Here is a 26,334-nt window from a genome sequence, read left to right as displayed (position 1 = left end):
TGGTATACCATAGAGTTTTCCCTTTGAAGCTGCCATTCAGATGGAGAAGAAACCTTGGATGTAGGGTTGCCACGTCCCTCTTCGCCATCGGTGGGAGATTTTGAGGGTGGAGCCTGAGGAGGGCAGGGTTTGGGAGGGGAGGGATTTCAATGCCATTGAGTCCAACTGCCAAAGCAGCCATTTTCTCCAGGTGAACTGATCTCTATTGGCTGGAGATCAGTTGTAATAGCAGGAGAGCTTCTGCTATTACGTGGAGGTTGGCAACCCTACTTGTATGTGACATGAAGGGTATAAGTAGGCTTGCCAATTCCAGAAAGGGAAATCCCAGGAGATTTGGGGGAGAAGCCTGGGGCTGTCAGGGGTTGGGAGGGGAGGAATGTCAGCAGAGTATAATGCCATACAGTTCACCCTCCAAAGCAGCCATTTTCTCCGGAAGAACTGATCTAATTAGTCTGAGATCAGTTATAATTCCAGGTCCCACCTAGAGGTTGAGATCCCTATTGTGCCAGCATGTGCATGGTAAGGATAAAGCAGGTTCTTCAGGACAAGGCAGGAATGAGGACTAGGTCTCTCCAAACAAGCATGGTGCCAGAGGCTGGAGTTAGGTTGCCACCCTCAAGGTGGGGGCTAGAGATCTCCTGCTCTTAATACTAGGGCTGTCAAAAAAAAAAATTGGGTACAGTTCGGATTTGGCCGAATTTGGCCCTTGTGGGTTCGGTACGTGCCGAAGTCCGAACTCCCCCACTTCGGATCCGTTCAATTCGGCGGGAATTCAAAGTTCGGAAACAAATTCGGCCGAATAAAGCCATTAAAAACACAACTGCGCCTTTCCGCGGCTCTGGAGGGGGCATTTTTGGGCTTAGAGGTCCCAAACTTTTGGCAGAGCTTCAAAGGACGTTTATTGAAAGACTCCCCAAGTTTTGTAAAGATTGGGTCAGGGGGGGCTGAGATATGGGCCCTGAAAGGGGTCCCCCCCACCCTTAATGTTGTGCATCTCTCAGCAGAGCTTGCCGCCCACGCACAAAGCTCACAGCCCGACAACAGCGGAGAAATTAGCAAAACAACTGCAAACACAACCTTGTTAAACAACACCTTTGCAACACACAACTGAAACCTCCCCCCTCAAACCAGGGAGCGAGAGACTCGAGGGGGAACACACACCCCAGGCAGAACCGACGAAAGCCCCCTTTGGCTTCCCCCCCACCCACAGAAACTGCTCCCTCCCCACACACACACAGACTCTGCTTTCCCCCCCACACACACACATACACAGGAGAAAAATTATAGATTAAAGCCCCCAAAGGGGTCTTACTGTGGCTGTCTTCTGTTCCATCAGGACGGGCTGTAATCCAAGGTGATTCCAATTAGGCACGGAACGTTTTGCTCTGGAGAGGAGATGCACACAGGATCGGATCGGCTGCCCCATTCATCCCAATAGGGGAAAGGGGGGAGGCGATATTTCTGCCCCCACTGAACCCATCTTTACAAAACTTGGGCAGTATCTTAAGAATAAGTGTCTGAAGCTATGCTGAAAGTTTGGGGGCTATATCCCCAAAAAAGCGCCCCCTGCAGCCACATAAATGGAAAGGGGGGGAGGGAAAAGGGGGAGAGCCCATATCTCGAGACCCCCTGACCCCTGACCCAATGTTTACAAAAATCTTAAGAACACTGGTCTGAAACTCCGCTCAAAGTTTGGGATTTGTACCCCCAAAAATGCGCCCCCTGCAGCCATGGAAAGAAAAAGGGGGGAACCCATATCTCGGGACCCCCTGACCCAATGTTTACAAAACTTGGGGGGTACCTTAAGAAGCTTCATCTGAAGTTCCAGTGAAAGTTTTGTGTGTGCACCCCAAAAAATGCGCCCCCTGCAGCCACAGAAAGGAGCGAATGTGCACAAGCACCCCACACACACACACGAGGATTTCGCTCTCTCTCTCTCTCTCCCTGGCTGGGCCGCACATCAGCTGATTCCTCCAGTACTCAATCCTGACTGATTGGCCAGAAGAAGACCCAGCTTGCCCACCGATTGGCCGGGGGAGGAGAATGCTGCTTACTGACGGTTATGCTGCTTACTGACGGCCGAATTGGCCGAATTTATTCGCGAACTCTCGAACTCGCTGAATTTGGCCCCCCCGGTTGCCCGCCAGTTTTGAGTTCGGATCCGTCCGAACAGAAAAGCACCGAATCAGGGGAAATTCAGTTGATTTTCAGTTCGGACCGAACCGAATTGACAGCCCTACTTAAAACTGATCTCCGGCCGATAGAGATCGGTTCCCCTGGAGAAAATGGCTGCTTTGGCATTTGGGTTCTATGGCATTGAAGTCCCTTCCCTTTCCAAACCCCGCCCACCTAATGGGAGCTGTTGAACCAGCAAGGCACCTAGCTAAGACTTAAATTGAAGGCTGGGATCTCTGCCCTTCCTGGAAGCCTGGTTAAGGTCCCCACTCCTGACAAGATTTACAACAGCCTTTGCTCTGAGAAAGGCTGGAATGAGGTAGGCCCCAGGCTGCCCACTGCACATTCCTTCATCAGGTCCATGCCTCCAGCCTGGTGCTCCTCCAGCTCAATTCCTAATTGTCTGGGTAATATTTGGGAGGCGGGGGGAGGGGACGACAGAATTCTGCCTGGGCTCCTAGAGCAGCTTCAAAACAGCCAGGGATACTAACATGATGCAGGCCTCTTCAGGAGGTTGCTGGTCAATTGAATCCCCTTGGGATTGGGACCAGGCCTGGTTGCTGGGGAAGGACCGTGGTGTCTACCTGCAAAGCATTCAGAAGAGTTTGCGCTAGAGTTGCCAGGTCCAGGTTGAGAAGTACCTGGATATATTGGGGATGGAGCCTGAGGAGGGTGGGGTTTGGGGAGGGGAGGGACTTCAATGAGGTATAATGCCACCTTCCCAAAGGGCCATTTTCTCCAGGTACACTGATTTCTGTTGCCTGGAGAACAGTTATATTAGAGGGAGATATCCAGCCACCACCTGGAGGTTGCCAACTAAAGTCTAAGGGTTGCCAGGTCTCTCTTTGTCACCGGCGGGAGGTTTTTTTGGGGGGAGAGTGGGGTTTGGGGAGGGGAGGGACTTCAATGCCATAGAGTCCAATTGCCAAAGTGGCCATTTTCTCCAGAGGAATTGATCTCTATTGGCTGGAGATCAGTTGTAATAGCAGGAGATCTCCAGCTAGTACCTGGAGGTTGGCAACCCTATGGTACTCCCTTCCTTCATTTTCTCTTTGCACTATTCCCTCTGACAGAGAATGACTGGCCCAGTGAGCTTTGTGGCTGAGTAGGGATTTGAACTCCAATCTCTCAGGTTCTAGTCCAGCACTGTAACCACTACACCAGATTACCTCTCATAAAATTATATCCAATGGCAATTTATAACACAGGAGAATGGGAGTGTTGCCGAACGGGTTGCCAACCTCCCGGACTGGTCATGGCAACCCCTAGCATACGTGCACATGCTGTTCCAAGCCATGCGCCTAGCCCCAAACTCTACGGGGAAGGCTCCCGCGAGCCAGTGAAACTGACACGGAAACTGCTATGCATCCCGCGGAGCCGGCAGCTGAGAAACCGAGGCCAGGTTAACCTCTCCAGTGAACCAGAGAGATTCCATTTCCTGTGTGTGCCTCCATTCCAGCAAACGCCATTTCGCAGATAGCTGACAAGCACGTAGTCCTTGCCAACACTCCCCCTCACATTGCCTTATCTGCATGATGAACAGCTCATCAGGAGAAATCTCTTTGAATTCCTAGATTCTCTATGTGTGTTTGTGTTGCCACACTGAATATGTGAAAAACATAAACTCTCTTAATTTGGAATCCCTTGCCTCTGTCGTTATTCTAAGGTCACAGTTATGGGCTCTGGTATATATTGGTTGCTTCCCGCTATATAAATATTATAGTTACTGTATGTGCAGCTAATTCCCCAATTGAAGCACATTTCAGCTAACAGGAGAGTGAGAGTGAAGAAAAACAGGTGAGAAAAGAGAAGAACATTAGGAGTGGCCAAAACAAGTTATCACATCCATGGTATGAAATGGTATTACCAATGTGGTACTTCCTGGCCATTACAGCTGTTCTGAAAACACCAAGAATCATTTTTGTCTGGGGTGAATCACTTCTTTTAAAAGACCCCAAAGTCTTTTCATTGCTGCTGTGGGCTGTTTGCCAAAGGTTTTCTGCTGGCAAGCAACAGTCTCTTTCTAAGATGGAGACATTGCTGGGTTTCTTCCTTTTTTGCTACATAGAAACATGAAATCCTCTCTTCCTGTTTCTTTTCTTTTGGCATCCCACTGAGATAGCTGGAAGGGAAAGAAACGAACAGGGTAACTCAAGACCTAGTACAAAAGAAATGAAGCCGATAGCTTGCTTTGAATACCTGCTGGGAAGTCACATCCACAAATCAATGGAATGGCAGTATCTTTGGAAGATGTGGTTTATGTGAGGAAATTGCTTAGAGGAACTTCACCAGAGGAGATGCCCTATCCGGTTTCCTAGGGTTCTGTAGGCAGTGTGTTCAGTGATAGCACATGTATTTTACTACTCTGTGGTTTTAACCCAGCCAAAAAAAATTGAATTGGGCAATATATGCCCTTCTTAATTTCTTTTTTGTTTCTCTAAAGTAACACTGATTAACGGTGTTCCCTTATAAGGGGATTTCTGCCCTAGCAGTTATTTCTGCTTCTCGTTTGACAACCTATAGCATGAGGATGTTCCTGGGAAAGGAGCTACCTAATTCTATCCCTAACAGGGAAAAAATTACTATGAGTACAAATGGCCTTTGAGGCCAAATTCAATTTGCTGCTGATTACCTTTATGGCATTGGCTTAAGGTATGAAAAGGGGTGTTCTTCCACATATGCTCCTATTGGCTCACACATATAATCAAAGAGGCTGGTTCTGATGTACCTCAGGCATCAGATCAATTCCAAATGAACTTGTTTTCTGGCATGGCTCCAAAGCTAAAGAATTAGCTTCTAGTTAAGGATACATTGGATTCAGGGTTTGTCTGCTTCTAAGTCAATATTGATGACTGTCTTGAGGGAAGGATGATGAGGAAGGGACGGCTACTCAGTGAAGGACTATCTGCTTTTGCGTGCAGAAAGTCCCAGGTTCAATCCTCAGCATCCCTAGCTAAAGACTCTAAAGTAACAGCAATTAAGAAAGTGTACCTGAGACTCTGGGGTTGCCAACCTCCAGGTGGTGGCTGGAGATATCCTGCTATTACAACTGATCTCCAGGAGACAGAGATCAGTTCACCTGGAGAAAACGGCTGCTTTGGAGGGTGGGCTCTATGGCATTATACACCATAGAAGTCCCTCTCTTCTTATGACTTGTTGCTTATAGAAAGTATACTAGACCACTCATGAAGATTAAGGAAAATTATTATGGCCACGATAAGAGCTGACTTTCATTTCCTCATGTTTTAATGAAAGTAAGTATGGAAAATTGGTGGTGCATTGTGCCCTGTCATGGTAACAACTAGTCAAAAGATATGTGAGAAAAAACAAGCCCAGAAATTTTCTGCTGAATCACCACATAATCTGAGTTGACAAGATGAGCAGGGAAATGGCCTTATGTATTTATTTATTTAGAGCATTTCTATGCTGCCTCTCCAGAGAACCTGCTTGAGTTGGCATACGAAATAACGCATTAAAGCATTAAAAAACACTATAATTTAACAAAGTATTAAAATACCAGTCATTAAAACAGGAGCTAGAATTGGCTATGAAAATTATTAGTAGGACATCAAACAGTTTATGTGGTACCAGTGAGTCCTCCCTTATAGAAAAATAGCAGCTTGCAGGGAGAGAGGGAGTTACATCAGGAAAATGGTGTCGGTGGGATGGTTATAGCCTTGTGCCATAGCTCCAATCAGGTGGTTGCCTTCACCTTTAAAAAATCAATTAAACAAAAGAGCCTGGTAATGGATTTTACATATTGTGTGAAATTTGGCCATTACAGAACCAATGAAAAATGGGGATGTGTCTGCTATCCCAGAGATAATTATATCCATGCTTATAGTGGTGGCCCTGGCCTCCTACTTCTGCCCAGTCCAGGAGCAGGAGAAAAATGGTGAGGAATTTGGGGATGCTTGGGTGGGTGGGGGACATTCACAATTCAATTTCAGGACAAACCCAGAAGTGACATCAGTGCATTGATGCAACACTCTAGATTCCACTTAAAATCCACAAAGTTTGGAGTGGAATCCTAGAGCACTGTGCCAGTGCATTCATCACTCCCAGGTTCAAGCTGAAGTGCCTACAATGTTAATTTGAATGTTCTTGCCCCCCAAAACACCCGCCAGTTGGCAGCACTCAACTAGCTAGCCTACAGTGGTGTTAGTCTACTGAAATTAAACTGTTGTTTCTAAAGCTGCAAACTAAATTGTGTTATGTGTACACGTTTTAGTTCTAATCTCTGTGGGATCCTAATGAAACCCTCCATGGTTTCAAAAAGCAATATTAATAATAAATCCAGTTTTGATCTAAATATATGTAGACACACACATACCCCCATTTTCTCCGTCAACTCTTCTGACCCCACCCCCAGCCTGAATTTCAGTGCAACAAATTGCCATATTTTGCTCATGCCAACCTATGGGCAACCTTACTTTGAACTTAATTTGAATGGATTTGTGTGTCTTTAATGCAGATAGTTTAATATTTAATGCATCCTTTCTCCAATGTCTTTCCTGAGTGAATTCAGAAATGGTTCTGCTTTTCACTTTAGGTTTGCCCTCAGACTGAGAACTGTCTAAATGGTGCACTTTTGTCAATCTCTTAATGAGTCTTCTTAATTGCTTGTTTGTCCAAAAACCTAGAGGGGAAGGCGAAGAAGGGAGGAGGAGTACATACAGTTTCTGCATAAAAAAACCAGTGGCAGTCAATGCTGGAAGATTGAATGTACTACCTGATGAGTGCCAAACTCCTGTCTTTACCAAAGGACATTTTTTAGTGGCAGTGCAGGAAGGAGTAGGCCAGGATCCATCTCTATAATCTCAGAGTATAGTGTGGTGTAGTGGTTCGAGTGTCAATCTAGGACCTTGGAGACCCAGGTTCAAATCCCCATTCTGCCATGAATCTCACTTTGGACAACTCACAATCACTCATATGATTCACAAGGTGTTATGAGTATAACATGGGAAAAGGGAGCACAGTGGACAATACCTTAAGCTCCTTGAAGGAAGGGGGAGATAAAAATGTAGTAGATTGGTAAACAAAGCGATGCCCTAAACAGGGCTGACATTAGAGGTAGATTTTATTAAACAGTAGCCAAGGTCCCAAAGAAACAACAGGAATAACAACCTGCTTCCCCTTCTGTCTCAGAATGGCCCCACTGACCCAGTGGAAAGCATAGTCAATAAAATAAATAGGGCTGCCAGGTCCCTCTTCGCCACTGGGGAAGGTTTTGGGGGCGGAGCCTGAGGAGGGCGGGGTTTGGGGAGGGTCCAGTTGCCAAACTGGCCCTTTTCTTCAGGTGAACTGATCTCTATCGGCTGGAGATCAGTTGTAATGGCAGGAGATCTCCAGCTACTACCTGGAGGTTGGCAACCATAAAAATAAACCAGGTCAATGGTAATTTAGTGCCCCCTGATCTGGATAGCCCAGGCTAGCCTGAGCTCAGCAGAACTCAGAAACTAAGTAGGGTTGGCCCTGGTTAGTACTTGGATGAGAGCCCACCAAGGAATAACTGGGTCACCATGCAGAAGAAGGCAATGGCAAGCCACCATTGTTAATCTCTTGCCTTGAAAATCCTACGGGGTTGCCATAAATTGGCAGTGACTTGAGAGCACTTTACACACACACACACACACACACACACACACACACAATTTGGGGCCATGCTAATAAGGATGCAAAGCAGCTCACAAAAAAAACCCCAAAATTTAAATAAGTAATATTACAAACCCGCAAAATAAACCACAAAACCAAATCCTGTGTAAATTCTAAAGTCAGTGGTTGGCTCGCAGGCTGTGAGCCTCAGATTACAAGCCAAAGTCCCTTCTTCTTTTGCCCTTTGTATTGTACCAAATGATTCATGTGACTTGCCATGCCCAGTCTTAATACCTGCAGACAGGAAGGAGGCAAAAGCACAGCTGCAGACAGAAACACTGCTAAGATGGTGCGCAACTGCAGGAAGTTCCCGAACCATTTCCCTTCTGTTGTTTTAGGAGCCTCTAACATCTTACCAAGAAGCCTTTAAATGTGAAGCCAGTCCAGGCCATGGACTGTCATCTCTGCAGGTCACTGCTAGTCACCTTGACATTGACAAGGGCCATCTCCAGTGAGGGCTGAAGCCCCTCCTCCTTCAGTCACAGTGTCACAGTGGCAGCTGGGTAATACATTCAGATCCCTCAGCATGTCTTGCTTTTGATAAAATCATGGTGTTAGTTGCAATACAACCCCTTTAAGAATAGAGACAGAAAATTGTCTTTAGACACCCTTTCTTCATCAACATCTTTTATCTGTATTTTATTTGTATTTAAATAGCAGCCTTTGAAGAACTCATCTCAGCAGTTTGCCACATGTGGAGTTAGAAAAACGAAGCTGCTATGGCCTTTCTCTGTAAGTTTCCTAAATTCTGTGAAGTGCTTTATGTGAGCCCACATAGTGTATGAAATCAAGAAGTGACTAGCATACTTCATGTCTGCAGTCTGTTTCCTTGTTAAGAAATTTAATACGTAGTACAAGTAATAAGTAATATAAGTATAAATAATAAGTACCCAATGGAAGCTGGTTTCAGGTAGCCGGCTTAAGGTTGACTCAGCCTTCCATCCTTCCAAGGTCGGTAAAATGAGTACCCAGCTTGCTGGGGGTAAAGGGAAGATGACTGGGGAAGGCACTGGCAAACAACCCCGTAAACAAAGTCTGCCTAGTAAATGTCGGAATGTGACGTCACCCCATGGGTCAGGAATTACCCGGTGCTTGCACAGGGGACCTTTACCTTTTTTTTAATAAGTATATATTGATGGGTAGCCATGTTAGTCTGTCATGGCAGTAGAAAAGAGCTACAGTCCAGTAGCACCTTAAAGAGTAACAAAATTTCTGGCAGGGTATGAGCTTTCGTGAGCCACAGCTCTCTTCTTCAGATACCTGAAGATATACTTCAGATAAGTAATAAGTAGTAAAAGTCCTGGGCTGTCATTTTCTCCATAATTCCACATCCAACAATCTCTTTCTTTAAGTCAGTTGCCTTAAATCAGAACGCTGCTCTGTGTATCTGTTCATTGTATGTTCAAATCTGATCATTCACAGCCATTTCACAGATTTTCTTTTGTTTGAAGGGAGGTTCCAAAGGACTGGTTCACTTTTGTTGTTTCTTGATCCTGCATGCTAATGAACTTTCATCTGCTTTCCTTGCATGCAAATTCTCTTCTCCCTTTCATTACTAGATCTTACCATACTTAGAAATATGTCTGCAGTTGGCTGTAATGGAGTCACCGTAGTAAAAATAAACATCATTATAAAAGTATTGCTAAGAAAAACTAAACAAATTCATGTGTGACAAGATATGTAGTTGAAGAGGAGAGGAACATATAACCCCCACATGGTACATCAAATCTCCTAACCATGGTTAGAAGATCTGATAGTGATTTGTCCTCATTGAATCTTGACAAATGAATATTTTATTATTGAGATGGGCATTGCTAACCATACTGAATTTTTATCCGTGCAGACCCAAATTTGCCACAACAGTCCCCTTTGGAGACATTTGGTGGCCGCTTTATGGAATCCCATAGAACACTGACCTCTATGGTATTCTAAAGCATAGGCCTCCATCTCTTATTTTATGTGAGATGCAAGGCATTAGCAATGTTAACGTTATCATGTGGCTAGAAAGAAGGTAAAACTAATGTTTTAAAAGATTGATTTCAAAAGGAGTAATAAATAACCTTTAACGTGACTTTTTTAAAATGATGTTCTACAAAGTCTATTTAGATAAGGACCTTCTAGAGGCAGCTAGGTTATCACAAAGAGTGTTATCTGAGGTTCCATAGAAAAACTAAAGTTGTTAAATCCTGAAAAACGTTTCTTTTTCATTCTTTCATTCTTTCTTTTTTATAGAGATCTAAATAGTATTTCTTACCAAGGGCTGTTTCTCAGGTGGAGGGGAAAAAGGAACTATTGGGCTGGGTCAAGTAATGCCCCCCTAGCTCAGAATTCTGTTGGCCAGAAATAGCCCAGCAGATCTTGAGGAGGATCACATGGAGTAGATGCGGCATTTCACTCCCAGTATTTAATTGCCAGAAGTACACTGTTAATGGGGGCTTGGCACTTGTACATTATATTTGATAACTATATTTGCTAATTTCTTGTGCTGGTTTCTTACTTCTGACATAAACAAGTTATCATAGAATCATAGAGTTGGAAGGGACCACCAGGGTCATCTAGTCCAACCCCCTGCCCAATGCAGGAAATTAACAACTACCTCCCCCCCACATCCCCAGTGACCCAAACCCTCCCCCACCATGCAGGATCCCACAAACATAGCACTCCCGACAGTTGGCCATCCAGCCTCTGCTTAAAGACCTCCAAAGATGGGGACTCCACCACCCTCTGAGGCAGTGCATTCCACCATCGAACAGCCCTCACCATCAGGAAGTTCTTCCTAATGTTTAGGTGGAATTGCTTTTCTATTAGTTTAAATCCATTACTCCGTATCCTAGTCTCTGGAGCAAGCTAGTTCCCTCATCAACATGACATCCCTTAAAATATTTAAACATGGCTATCATGTCTCCCCTCAACCTTCTCTTCTCCAAACTAAACAAACCCAACTCCCTAAGTCTCTCCTCATAGGGCATGGATTCTAGACCTTTGACCATTATGGTCACCCTCCTCTGGACACACTGTATCATTGTTTATTCAGCACCATCAATGAACATGGTGCTTTTCTGAGTGATGTAACCAAAGAAAAAGAGAGGTCCTCACCTTATGTGATCACAAACAAAATAGGAGATTGATGGGTATCTTCTGTTTGCCCCCAGAATGTTATGATGATAGGTACTGTATATTGCTAATGTACATAGAGGTTCTATAAAACCATCATGCCTAATAGCTTTGGAAGACATACTCACCATGAAATCATCTCATGTTCACTAAACAATGGTTTGGACCCCATGATGGCTTCCATCATCTCTTGGTAGTTTTAACCATTCAAGAGAAATCCTCTTGTTGGATTCTGCAGTTGAAATTGGTGATAGACCTTGAAAAACCTTGAAAAAACCCACCCACCTTCTTTCCCAAGTTCACTGAGGTCTGGAAAAAATGCTAAACATTAGTTATTGTCACCAACAGCATGTTCAGGTGTGCAGGTCTACACAGCAGAACAATGTCAAAGTCTGTTAATATTCCCAAGTTTCTCTGTTAACTATATGGGAGGGGGGAATCAAAGCTACAGCTCTGTCAACATTATTAATACCACATACCTGCATACATCTGGTCCAGATACAATACTGACAGCATGAATAATTAACATTTTTTCTACCTTAATAGCTTGGTATGCTGGTATTGTTGGGTGTTTACTTTCTATAGCTAGTCTTGTTTCAGTTCCATTGATAGAATTTGTCATTTAGAAAAACAACGAGAGAAAGTACAGCCTTCATACAAATAAATATATTTCCATTATTTCCAGGGAGGTCAAGGTCTTGCTCCCTTAAAAGGTAAAGGTAGTCCCCTGTGCATGCACCAGGTCATTCCTGACCCATGGGGCGATGTCACATCCCAACGTTTACTAGGCAGACTATGTTTACAGGGTGGTTTGCCATTGCCTTCCCCAGTCATCTACACTTTACCCCCAGCAAGCTGGATCCTCATTTTACTGACCTCAGAAGGATGGAAGGCTGAGTCAACCTTGAGCCGGCTACCTGAAACCCACTTCCATCAGGATCGAACACAGGTCGTGAGCAGAGCTTTTGTCTGCAGTACTGCAGCTTACCACTCTGCGCCACGGGGCTCTCTTGCTCCCTTATGTAACTGCTAAAGTTGCCTTAGGCATTATCGATCTTTTCTTAGGAGTATTTTTATTAGTACCTTTGGACCTGGGACTGGGAGACCTTCTGCTCAGGTTCTCTGAGGTCAGTGGCTTGAAATGGTAGCTGGAGAAGCAAGAGGTTGATATGATGAAGGAACTTTACTTCAATGTGGGGGTGGGGGAAGATCTCAGATTGATCACAAACTGAACATGAATCAGCAGTGTGATGCAGTTGACAGAAAAAGCTAATGCAGGTTTAGGCTGCATCAATAAAGGCAAAACATCCAAATCAAGAGAAGTAATGCTTTCACTTTAGTCCACACTCATCAGACCTATTTCCACTTCTCAGCATTACAGCTCAAGAAGGATGAAGGTGAACTGGAATAAGTTCAGAAGATGTCAAGAAAGATGGTTGGTGCAGGACTTGGAAAGCAATAAGGAAAAATGGAAAGAAGGGAACTGGTTGTATTTATCCTGGAGAAAAGAAAGAATGAATGTATTTATATTCCACTTTGCTTCCCAATGGGGACCCAAATGTAAGTAGTTGGACACCCCTTTTGCTAAGGGGTGCCACAAAGGCATGGGGCTCAAAGACTGGCATAAGAGCAAGAGAATGCACCCCACAAAGTGGATGGTTCTTAGAAAAAGTTTGGGATCCATCTTGTGAGTCAAGCCTGGGCAAGAAGGTGGTTGGCTGATGAACTTTTTTTCCTAGCCCTAAGGTGTGCCTGGCTGGACAATGGGGCTAGCTAATCTGCATCGTGTCACCCTAATGTGATTTATTCAGCCCTCTGAGCAGGCCATTACTTACCCTATCTGTACCCATTCCAGCAATCAATCAGTATTCAAGAGAATAGTCCAGCCATTCTCTTGGGTCCTGATGAAGCATCAAACCTCTCCTATCTTTTTGTTCGAACCCCGAAAAAGCAAAAACAAAAACAAAAAAAAAACTCTTTGTCTCTGGCTTTCCTGCCAGATTACCTCATCAGGACCCATTTTGGGATCTAAATATTGGTCCTTTGGCCATTCATAGTTCTGGATCCGTGCACTCACACTCACTTGCATGTGGGCTCTTTCCTTTGTTCCTGGAAACTCTGGTCATTTTCCTCTTTATCACTGCTTTCCCTGGACAACACTTCAAGACTGGTAATTATCAACCATCCCTGAAACCCTATCCAATCTCCTCTCTTTTCTTAGTCAGCTCTTGTATACTTTGTGTGTGTATGTGCATTGCTTAAAATATATTTGTTGTTTTCCTATTGTTATTCTTTAATAAAACCAATTTTAAATGTACAACTGTCTGCTCATTTGAGAGTTTTCACCCAAGACCCAATCCTGGTATACTTAAGTTATCGATCCCAGTTACCCCCTTTCACTCTGTCTCCCCAGCTAATTCCCCCAACTTAAGTGGAGACTGCCTACTTAGGGTAACACAAAGGGGCTTACAATATCAGTCTCCCCTCTATTTTGTCCTCACAACAACCACCATATGAGGTAGGACACTGAGTGGAGAACATGATTATACTCCTCTAATATCTGAAGGAATTTCTCACTGAAAAGGACCAAGACTTTTTTTTTACTGCTCCTGAAGATCTAATGGACATAAAGGTGCAAGTAGCTGGAATTCAGATTAACGTATTTCCTAATGGTATTTGTGGTGTTCTCTTGCTGGAAACCTATGCAGGAATACTTATTCTATAATTAACAATACTTTATTAATATTGTTGACCACTGGAATCCATTTTTACAGAGTTTTTCTTCTTGCTCTCCTGAAGTTCTTCTGCCTGATAACCCTTAGTCTCTGTTTAGTTGTTCCTTTCATCCCATCTCTTAAAGGAACCTTATCCTCACAGTATTGGTAACAGCAGTTCAACTATAGGGAGAAATTACTTTGAAGGATACAGTTTCTACTTCTCTGGACGTCTTCAAGTAAAATCCAGAAATAGGGCTGTTGGAAATTTTTTTTGGGTAAAATTCGGATTTGGCAAAATTTGGCCCATTTTTATTTGGGAAATGCTGAAGTCTGAACTCCCCCTATTCGGATCTGTGGTATTTGGCATGGAATTCAACATTCTCAAATAAATTCGGCCGAATAAAGCCATTTAAAGCACATTGGCGGCTTTCTGCGGCTCGGGGGGGGGCATTTTTGGAGGTAGAGGTCCCAAACCTTTAGGGTATCTTGGAGGGACCCTACTTGCAAGAACCCCCAAGTTTGGTTAAGATTGGGTTAGGGGGTCCTGAATTATGGGGTCTGGAAGGGGTCCCCCCATCCGCCCATTGGAATGAATGGGAGCAGGCAATCCTTAATGTGCATCTAGAGAGCGGCAAATCCAAGGCAAAACCTCCCATTGTTTCTCGTTGGCTATTTTTGTATGAGAGGTTTTGCTTTGGATTTGCTGCTCTCTAGATGCACATTTCCCCCATCTGAATTCTCAAAAGTCTGCAGGGGGGCTTATTGTTGAGATGTGTAAATTTGAATGGGGGAAATGTGCATCTAGCGAGTGGAAAATCCAAAGCAAACCTCCCATTGTTTCTGGGGCAACCAGAGAGAGACTCACCAATCCACACTTACCTCCAGGCGAAGGTGGCAACCAGTGAAAACAGCAACAATCACGCTCGCAAAGAGGAGATCAAGCCGTCCCCCCACCAGGACAGGTCACCCCCCCCCTTGACTTCCCCCCCCACACACAGTAGAAGCCAGTCCATGGCTTCTAAGAGCTGACGTAACTACGCCAAAAGTGCATCCCGCTCAAAGCGTAAGTAAACAACGTAACTAGCATGGGTAATGTATCTTTTCATTTCAACACAGCCAAAGTGCATCTTATAAGGGTACTAGCGTAAGTGCGACCTGCACAAATTGTGTATTTCAGGATTGATAGATTTCATGCTGCTGGATTCAAATCTTCCACAGCAACAATCACACTCTCAAAGAGGAGATCACCCTCCCCAGGACAGGTAACCCCCCCAAATCACACTCGCAAAGAGGAGATCAAGCCCCCCCAGCAGAACAGCCCTCCCCCTCCCCAACCAGAAGACGCAAATTCCAAATGAAGGAGAAGAACGGTCCAGCCAGAGAGAGACTCACTGACATGGGATGTACTAAAACAAATGACAGGCTAGCCCATTAGAAACAACAGGAGCGGCTGCACAGCCCATTGGAAACAATAGGAGCCAGCCAGAGAGAGACTCACTGACCCACAGTTAACTCCACACGAAGTTGGCAACCGGTGAAAACAGCAGAAAGCACAGTCCCACACAGAGGCAATCAAGCCCACCCCCCAGCAGAACAGGTAAACCCACCCCCCTTTGGCTTCCTCCCTCACACACACACACAGAATCTGCTTTCCACCCTGCCACACACACACAGGAAAAAAGTTATAGAGGAAAAGCTCCAAAATGGGTCAAACTGTGGATATCTTCTCTTCCAGCAGAAGCAGGGGTCAGGAGGAGTAATCCATACTGATTCCAGCAAGCAGCAGCAGGTCAGCTCAGCTCAGAATCTCTCACGATCAGCACAGGAGCAGCACAGGAGCAGCAGCAATGGAAGGAATACAGACTCACACACACAGACTCTCTGGCCATTTATGCATGGGAGGTTTTGCCTTGGATTTGCCGCTCTCTAGATGCACATTTTCCCCGTCCAAATTCTCAAAACTCTGCATGGGAGCTTATTGTTGAGTGTTGACAATTTGGATGGGGAAAATGTGCTTCTAGAGAGCGGCAAATCCAAGGCAAAACCTCCAGTGCATAAATGGCCTCTCTCCCGCACACACACACTGGGCCGCACAGCAACCCGGGACCATGCACACGCACCCCCCAACAGGGATCTCTCTCACACACACACAGACACACTCTCTCCCCCCCGGGCTGCGCAGCAACCCGGGACCACACACACGCCCCCCCCAACAGGGATCTCTCTCACACACACACAGACACTCTCGTTTTCTCTCCCCGGGCCGCACAACGGCCGAGCTCACACACTTATCCGCTACTGATTGGCCAGAAGATGATCTAGCTTGGCCACTGATTGGCCGCAGGAGAATGCTGATTCAGGGGTGCCAAATTTGTACGAACTTATCCACCGTCCACCCGAACTCGCTGAGTCCGGCTCATCGTTTTCCCACCTTTTTTAACTTCAGTTCTATCCGAACTGGAAACCGCCGAATCGGGGAAAAATCGGCTGTTTTTCATGTCGAATGGAACCGAATCAACAGTCCTATCCGGAAAGCCATCTATCCAGGAAGATAGTGTCCAGAACTTTTGACACAGTTCCATTGTTAATCTGAGGAATTTCTTTGAGACCTTGGGTTATTGCTGGGGTAGATGCCAGTTTATTTCTGTACGGGTGGATAGAAGGAGCTTTCCGCAAACCATTTCTTCAGTACCTTTGTATGTTTGTTTTTAGTTTCCTATAACTCTAGTTGAGACACATGTTAAAGTTGCTTTTATCCATTAGGGGCCTTTGCTATGACCTGCTAAGTGGGAATTCTAATTCTGGAGAAGAAGATCCCTTCCTCCAGGGAACGGCTCCTCACTTAGCAGAAGGGGTAGGCCCTAACCAAATATTTGTGGTTATTTATAAAGCACTTAAAATTGCCAGATGCTGAATTAAAGCTAAGAACCAACTCTTGCCTTTACCAAAGGTTTCAAACAGAGATGAAAGTAGCTTACCTCCTCCAAATCCTTCTGTATGAATTGTTATATTTTGTACTTGCAGAACATTTAATATTGGTCACTATTTGACATCCACTGACATTTGTTTGATACTTGTCCTGTGACAGCATTTGACAGTCATTGTGCAATGCTATTTATTTATTTAAAACATTCCAGTGCTGCCTCAAAACATAGGTTAGGTCAGGCTGTAATCTGTTATCCTTGAGCAATGTAAAATGGGGTGGTCATGCCCAAATATTGGCTCAAGAAAATATAAAGTGTTTATTCTAGGTTCTGTTTTGTTTTTTTCAACCTCAGATTTTTATGGGGGGGGATGAAAGGATTTTTTTAAACAGTCTTAACAATGGTATGAATCATTTATTACCTGAGGATTTCTCAGTCCTATGCCACAAACTGTCAATGGATTGCTATAGATTTCCCTGCTCACCTAATTGAACAGCCGTTAATCATAGTCAGCAATTTCAAACGATGTGAAGGTAAAAACAACTATTGTTTCACTGAACTGAGTAGAAATGCTCATGAAAGTAATATCACTTTTCAAAAAAAATTGTTCATAAAAACATTTGGGAAGTACAGAGAGCTTGGGCTATGAACAGTAGATTTAATAAGACAAACACAGTCTGAGTCAGATGGGTTTGGATGTCTGGTACAGAGTGTTCTGCTGGTTCTTTTGTAAATTTATAGAAACCCCTAAACTTGGATATTGGTATCTGTGTTTTGGCTTCACCTCAAAAGCACTGATTCTGAGCTGGTCTCAGCCAGCCTGGCTATTTGTCTATACAGCTGAGTTACTCCAAAAAAATATAACCTAAGGATTTGGCAAGGAATCCAATTCATGAACTGTGACTTGTTCTTTCCTATGAAGATGGGGATTATGAACAATCTAACAACCGTATGAAATGGCTAATAACTGAGAAAGATGAAGTATTTTGTTTTGTCCCCGTCGAGACTATTTCCCCAATGTTGTCATCCTACTATAGCACAGACAGACTTGTTGTTCAGCATGGTTATAACAAAATGTGCGGTTATTATCTGTAATTTTCAAGTAACTCTTTCTGAAGTAACTCCTGTGATTTCTATGTGGCTTTTACAAGCCTTGCAGGTTCTGGACAAAGTTGTGAAAGACCATCTGTTGACTCTTAGATTCTACATAATATAACTGATGTAGAAGTTATTGTCCTGTACCATACATTGCAGAGGAAGGCACTGGCAAACCACCTCTGTTAGTCTGTTGCCATGAAAACCCCCAAAACCCCAAAAAGGGGTCACCATAAGTTGGCTGCGACTTGACGGCACTTTACACACACACACACCATACATTGCAAGAAGTAAACCTGATGTCTGAAATCTCCTAATTTGGTGGTTAGGGAAGGCAGTCTGAGTAAAATACATGAAAAATAAGACCTGTACAGCTGGTAAGCCTTCAAGCCAAACATAACCCACCAGAACTATGTCATGGCCCATGAACTCTGACAAGTGTTCCCCCCCTCCAGTTTTCAAAAATTAAGGATGATTTTGAATTTTTCATCTGCGGTTTCAGTCCCCACACCCTGTTTTTATTTTGCTTCTCTTGTGCATGAACCGTACATACAATCTTTATTTTCTTTCTCCTTGTATCCGAAGCTCCTCATAAAATGGATGCATTTTAGTTTTGCATCAATATATGAGTATTATATGTATAAATTATATATGGGATAGTATACGAAAAAATCCCCTATAAAGTGCATATAAAATCATACCACTTGCATACAAATGAATAATCAAAAACAAGAGCCAAAAGCAACAATTAAGATCAAAGACAATAATATAAATGGATATACAAAGAAACATATTAAACATCCATGCATCCATTTCAGGGCACAAATAGTAAATGTTCACCTCACTTCTTCCAGATACCTTTTAACAAGTGCTTTGAGTGCTTTGATTAATCAAAAAGAAGTGCTTTGAGAGCTTTGCTAGTGGGATCCTGCATGGCGGGGGGAGGGTTGGGGTCACTGGGGATGTGGGGGAGGTTAATTTCCTGCGTTGTGCAGGGGGTTGGACTAGATGACCCTGGTGGTCCCTTCCAACTCTATGATTCTAACAAAACTTTTTCCTTGCCAGACTATTTCTGCTGGTTGGAAATCCATAAATTTAGATGAGCTTTCTTATTGGCAAGTTGTAATGCCTTATACTCAGCTGAGACACAAAGGAGATGCAATAACATTATCGAAGAAGAACACAAATGCCCATTTTGTCCGTTTCAATTAGACTCCCTGGCCCACATTGTTTTAGCATGTTCACAAAATAATACTGCATGAAATAAATATATTACTCCCTGGATAAAACAGCTAATCACAGTTTCTCAGAAGCAGATACTTCGTTACCTGCTGTCATGTAGATCAGTGAATTGTGTCAGAGACATGGCAACCTTTCTCTCTAGAGGGTAGTTACAGTATGTATCCTCCAACAGGCCCTTATTACAAGGGATAGTCTCAATTTTGGCTTCTTGTCCCTGGTCAACTATTCTGCCTTTTTTTGCCAACTTAATATTGTGTCTTAGGGAGTCCTGTGGTGCAAAGTGGTAAACTGCAGTACTGCAGTCAAAGCTCAGCTCACGAACTGAGTTTAATCCTGACAGAAGTTGGTTTCAGGTAACTGGCTCAGTTGACTCAGCCTTCCGAGATCAGTAAAATGAGGGTCCAGCTTGCTGGGGGTAAAGTGTAGATGACTGGGGAAGGCAATGGCAAACCAATCCATAAGCATGGTCTGCCTAGTAAACATCGTGATGTGCTGTCACCCCATGGGTCAGTAATGACCCGGTACATTACAGACAAATTTACCTAAAAGTTGTCTGTAATGCAGTGATGCTATTCTTTGGGGTCCAGTTTTCTCCTTGGACTCTCTAGAAGTTAAATCTCTGAGTGAGTGGACTCATTGTGTCTCCAGTCCATAAGCATACACATGAACACCAAGAGGTCAACAGAGTACTATTTCACAAAGTGTAGCTCCTTACATACATTCTGAACTATTGATGATGCACTGTACAACAACTGTGTTTTGCAAAGTTGCATCTGTTCAACAGAAAGACCCTCCAACATCTCGGTTTGTACATCAGTGTAGGACAAGCTATTGCAGGAAAATGAATACAACATGTGACTGGTGGAAAAGAGCCTTTGGCAATATGTAATGGTGGTGGTTGGGGGCGTGTGGCTCAGCTAATGATCCTTGATATGGAGAATGTTACAAACACGTTCTTAGTTTCATCTGTGAAATGTTGCAGAGTATATGCTTAATCATTTGGCAGGCCATAATACGTGGCTGTTGGGCTGTGCTTGTTTATTGAAAATATCCTCTGTTGTCACTCAAAGAAGGTCATGAAAATAATATAACAACACTAATAGCAATAAACACCTGTGAATCAATTATAAAAGAGCAGCCAATAAAAGCTTAGATGGAATACCAACTGCGGGAATCTTCCTTTGAGTCATACCTTGATTTTAACCAGTAAAGACCAGTAAAAACAATGAATAGGGTTGTCACCCGTTTCAAGTTGATTGTTTCCTATGAGTCCTAATTGATTAATTGATTGATTTAATTTGGATATAAAAACAGTTTTGAAGAAAACCCTCTGTCCCTTGGAGCTGTGGCCAGTGCCATTTTAGAAATATTCCTTTCTCTGTGAGAGAGAAGGAAGAAGGCCTTGCCTAAGAAGGTGTCTGCCATCTGTAATTTTTACTTGTCTTTAAAAATAATTAGCCCCTTGTTAAAAATCAGATTGTTCCTTTTGATCAATCAAAAATCAATTCAAGGACATACATTTTATAAAATGAAAAGTTATCAAGATTAAGAACTGTCATACTTCTTTCAGGAGGTGATTCTAGAAGGAAGAGTTATGAGATATCTTGCTTTTCTTCTACCTGGCTGAGAATTTAAGATGACCTACACAGGGTTGCTAGCTGGTCTTCCCTCCAGGCACCAACCAGACCAAACCAGCATCGTATGTCTTGAAACATACTCTCAAGCTATATCAAAAAGGCAGGGAATTCAAAGTGGTGTGTGCCTGAAATATGCAGACCAGTTGGCAAAGCAAAGGTCTGAAGCGAGAATGTAGAAAATTGTGTTTTGGCCGGACTAGGACATAATCCCATCCAGTTCTTTGTTTTCTAGCATAGAATTTTAGCACCAAACCTCCCGTAGGTCTAGACTGGTCCCTCCCATGGCAGTGACTGTCATCAGTGATGAGTTAATGGAGTCAAAATGAGTCTTCTGACCCTTAAGTTGTCAGCATGGTATTTACTAGGACATGGGAACAGGCTGCTCTTGGTGCCACCCACTGAGCTTGAACTTTTCTCAATTTACTTGCTGTCAGAATGACATTGCTAAAAAGAATAACAGGCCGCCATTATGCTGCAGTGGTCGGGCTTCTTAAGGGAAAGAGGTGGTTGATTGTCCCTTCTCTTTTTGATTGCATGCTTGATCATTTCCTTAAATACAGTCCTTAGGCATCAATGTGCCCACTCCTGTACGTATTTTCCTCAACTCCCAGCTTGCTAGGGCCTTTTTATGAGATTGTTGGAGAGACTGCCAATTTTGGTACTCTCAGCTCCAGAGGCAGCAGCTCTGTTCTCCGTCCTTATGGTTGTACTTTGACAGATCGATCGGTGCAACCTGTAGAGAACACTTCCTTTGCTGATGGAAATCTGTGGACACCAGATCCCCCCCGCACCCCCCGGCTGGAATTCCATTAGTCTTGTTGAAACTTTTCTTTTGTTTTACTTCCAGTTCCTCAGAAATTCTTTCTGCAATGGAACCTTGATGTTTGACGGTAGGCAAAATGGGGTGGCTGTTCCCGTCTCCTTGGTTTCCCACACACACCTTTGTCCATCATGCAGATGGTTTCTTTGCTGGACCTGGGCTTTCAATAAGGTACTCAGTACTGGTCTGAGGAAGATGGCACCCCAAATACAGTTTGATTAGAGTTTTTTCTATGGATCTCAGAGTGCAAACCTGAGAAATGTTGATTACCTGAAATTCTTTTGGATGCCCTCGAAACCTCCTTTGAAACTTCTCTCTAGAGCCCTTCCATTTGCCTCAAAAATTTATTTGGGAAGGGGCTCCCTGATCTTGTTTGTGACAAAGGGATTGCTGCAGCTGTGATACCAGCCTGGGACAAACAGGGAGAAAAAGAGTGCCAGTGTGGTGTAGTGGTTAAGAGCAGTGGACTGTAATCTGGAGAACCGAGTTTGATTCCCCACTCCTCCACATGAGCGGTGGACTCTTAATCTGGTGAACCGGGTTGGTTGCCCCACTCCTCCACATGAAACCACCTGGGTGACCTTGGGCTAGTCACAGTTCTCTCTGAACTCTCTCAGCACCACCTACCTCGCAAAGTGTCTAATGTGAGGAGAGGAAGGGAGGGAGTTTGTAAACTGGTTTCATTCTCCTTAAAATATAGAGAAAGTTGGCATATAAAAAACAACTCTCCTCCTCCTCCTTCTTCTTTCATTTGCAACTTTTTTTTTTTTTTGCTTTGCTTTATTGCTTTTACCTGCAGGAGTTGCCTTCAGGACAGTTGGGAAAGGAACCCTTCAGAAGGTCTTAGGAGTCTCAGATTCCCATTTAATGTGTTCCTTTTGTTTTTGGAAGAAGGAACAGAAGACTCAGAGAAACGCTCTAGGACTAAGGAGGTAAAGATTGAATTCCCTCATGGGTGATCTCAAATGTATCACTGAGGTTTAGTTTCCTCATGTTCTTCAATACCTGATATAATTGCAAATGGTTGTTGCAGAAAGAGTTCTGATCTAGCATTTTGAGGGGGACTATCCTTCCCCTCTTACCAGGATCTGGAGGTGGGACTGATTTCATTCTCATTGATATGTTTCTTCTTACTGCAACCAAGTATAACCATTTGCAATTTAAATGTTATTGATTGGCGAGGGCCTGGAGCCATATGGAAGTAATAGTGCATGGGGATATATTTCTGTGACAAGAATGCTTTTATTTATGTCACAGTCATTTAGTAAGAAGGGATATTCTGTACTAGAAAAGCGTGGGCTATTTTACAGATCTACTTTAGCAAAATTTCCTTTTCATGTCACACTGTCTTGCATATCCTTACTTACTTGTCCACAGCATATCCTTTTCTTGCATTCATCAATTTTATTCTGGAAGGGAAGGCACAAGATTTAACAACCCTTCCATGTGTACTCAATTTTGTATTAAAAAAAAAAGAATCTAAGATTCCATTCCCTACTTGAGGATTCCAGGAAAGGAGGAGAAGGCTCACCTATATGCCAATTCATGCCTGTATATCCCCACTTCAACGATGAGCATTTTGTAGTGCAATGCTATGCATAATTACTTCAGTGTAAGCTGACTGATTTTAATGGGTTGACGCTGCGGTAATTCTGCATAGAATTGGACTGTTAATTACCTACAGCATGGAGACACTTTCTTGAATTAGCCTAGAATTTGGCAAGGATGATACTTTCATGATACCATCACTGTGGAATGGAATCCCTAACAATTTCATGGCATTGTGGTGAGAAAAGTTACACCCAGATATGTGCGCGGCGTTGAAGCCAATTAAAAATGGCTACTGGACTGAAGGAAGAAAGCAATCCAAATCAGAGATGCTGCAAATTTAACCACAAACATATTCAACAGTCAATCTTACCACACTTTGAAGGTGAAATCAGATGTGAGCCAATCAAGCCTGTTTCATTTGTGCTGAACAGCCACAAACACCTACCAAGCAGGTTTGCATTGGGTTTTTGCAAAACTGCTGTGTGGCAGCATGGCATATGTTTCCCCGCCCCCTTGTGAATCAAAGAATCTTTTCCTGAAATATATAGGAAGATGCTGTGTCCCTTCTAGGTATCAAATTCCAGCCAAGGTGTGCCCTAGCTGTTTTGTTGTATTTAGCCAGGAGAGACATTTGTATTTACAAAGCTTTGATGGCTGGTACTTGCTAGAGCTATTGGCAAGATGAGTGATGCTGGGGGGCAATTGACTCCCCGCTTCCTGCCCATCTTCTGCTAACAGAGGAAAACTTCTAAAGCCAAGTGTGGCAGATTTGCATAGCCCAATCCTCAAAATAAAATGCATTTGTCCACATGCACAATATGCAAAGATGTTGCTGATGTAAACCAGTTGGCAGCCATGAGTTGCATTAAGGCTTAAACTAACATAAAGGGTAGGATTTGATTTTAAAAAAGCATTTATTTGTGACTTATTTATATGAATTTTGGCTAATACAGTTGTTTAAACAATTGCATGCTGAACAGAGAAGTCATGCAGCACAGACAGGAGGGAGGATAAATCAAACAGGCTATGTGATAAAGTCCATGCATAAAAAGCCAATTGCACTGTACTGCATGGTTAGGGTTGCCAGGTCCCTCTTTGCCACTGGTGGGAGGGTTTTGGGGCAGAGCCTGAGGAGGTGGGGTTTGGGGAGGGGAGGGACTTCAATGCCATAGAGTCCAATTGTCAAAGCGGTCATTTTCTCCAGGTGAACTATCTCTATCAGCTGGAGATCAGTTGTAATAGCAGGAGATCTCCAGCTAGTACCTGGGGGTTGGCAACCCTATTCATGGTTAGGAAGAATACAATAAGGTAACCTGCCAAACAGCCATGCATGGGTCAACTAATAGTCAAACCAATCATCACAAATTGGCTCTTGGTGTGCTCCCAACAAACAGGATGTGAACCGAACTGGAGGGTGTTCAAGCATCCCTGATACAAATCTGAGCACTTCTTTTTTTCACGCCCCTATTGACAACCAAGATTGCTCCTTTCACCAATGCTCTGTCTTGTATTCCCTTTCTAGACCACACCAGTGTGTGCAGAAATGTTGCACAGTGGAATGGGATGTTGAGAATAGGCTTTTATATTGACACACTGGAGAGAGAGAGAGAGACATTACCTAGGCACTTTCAAAGTGACTGTTCATGTGTACCTTTAAAGGATACCTTGACCTCCTGGTCAAATGGATTGCATTTCTCTGTAATTTGGACAACACACTTTTTTGAACAGAGAAAATGCAAGCTGACTGGGTTAATCTAGCCACAAAGTAATCCTTTGATTCTATGCAGTTCAAACAATATCAGTACAAAATACCTATATAATGTTTCTTTACTATCTTGGTCAAGAGGGGAGACAGAGACAAAAAACACAGCCTGGTCTTAGTCAGTGCCCTCCATTGAGCATGATACAGCATGAAAAAAGATGCCCATTGTTGAGACAGTCAGCAATAGACTTGAATTTATGTGGCTACAAAGGTAACATTGCTTTCAGGACTGCCATGATCCATCCTGTATAAGAGGAGGAATCACTTATCTTCGATTTGTATTTAATATTTCTTTGTTAACTAACTTCAGTTTTTTTCTTTTGGAAAAGAAAGATTGGGACTGGGGGAGGATAAACCAAAGTTAATGAAGTCATAGCTGCTGCTCCTAGTATTTGTCTTCCTCCCATCTGTTCATTTTTAAAGAATTTGCATCAAACTTCACATCCACCAGCACAGCAACCCAGTCTATAAAGACGTTGATACCTGTCTTAATCATGTGCTGATCGTACACAGTGGAACAGGGACCACCACAGATAAAACCCCACACAGAAGAACTTCAATTCCATCTCCCATTAAAATGTGATGAACGCATGAACACATGAAGTTGCCTTATACTGAATCAGACCATTGGTCCATCAAAGTCAGTAATGTCCGCTCAGACCAGCAGCAGCTCTCCAGGGTCTCAGGCAGAGGTCTTTCACATCACCTACTTGCCTAGTCCCTTTAACTGGGGATGCCATGGATTGAACCTGGGACCTTCTGCATGCCAAGTAGAGGCTTTATCACTGAGCCACAGCCCCTCCCCAATGCACCTCCACTGGGTTCATTTTCCAATCCTCAAATCCTAGTTCACCCATGCATGTGCATCACTGGATGTCTCTACACTTGATTACTGTACACTAGGGTTGCCAACTCTGAGTGGGTAAATTTCTGGAGATTTAGGGGTGGATCCTGGGAAGGCCATGGTTTTGGGAAGGGAAAGAAGTCAACAAGGTACAATACCATATAATGCCAAAGCAGCCATTTTCTCCAGGGGAACTGATCTCTATAGGCTGTTACCACACTAGGTATTCCCAGCGATGTATCAAGAGTTTGGAAATGTTATAAAAAACAGTGCTTTAAAAGGGTTTTTGGATGTCACGGCTAAAAAATGGTTGGAAGACTTCTTCACAGCTAAAGGGGCCAAACAAAGTGTGAACAGTATTTTTTATAACAGTTTCAAACTCTTAATACATTGCTGGGAATACCTGATGCGGTAACAGCCTATGGTGTGATCAATTGTAATTCAAGAAGATATCCAGAACCCACCTGGAAATTAGCAACCCTACTGTACACTGAATGGCTGGCTGCTGAATGTGTGAATAGATTCCATTGAAAATGTTGCATTTGAGGTGACAGGAGATGAAATGACAGTTGACATCCCCCAAACAAAAACATACACACACCACAAATGAAAGATGCAAGTGTCATGTCTTTGGTTGGTTAAACAGAAGTGTGTTAAATCAACAACTTAACTGTGCAATGTATGAACTCTGTCCATCTCCTTAGTGCAGGTTCTCTAAAAAGGCTGCTCTAAAGGGTTGTTAGCTTTGGGGCAATTCCTGTTTCAAGGCCTGGAAGAGAAACTCTGTCCCTCCTTGTT

This window comes from Euleptes europaea, chromosome 13 (assembly GCF_029931775.1).
Source record: "Euleptes europaea isolate rEulEur1 chromosome 13, rEulEur1.hap1, whole genome shotgun sequence".
Classification (NCBI taxonomy): Eukaryota; Metazoa; Chordata; class Lepidosauria; order Squamata; family Sphaerodactylidae; genus Euleptes; species Euleptes europaea.
The sequence above is the reverse complement of the archived record's forward strand: the minus strand, read 5'-3'. Positions refer to the sequence as shown.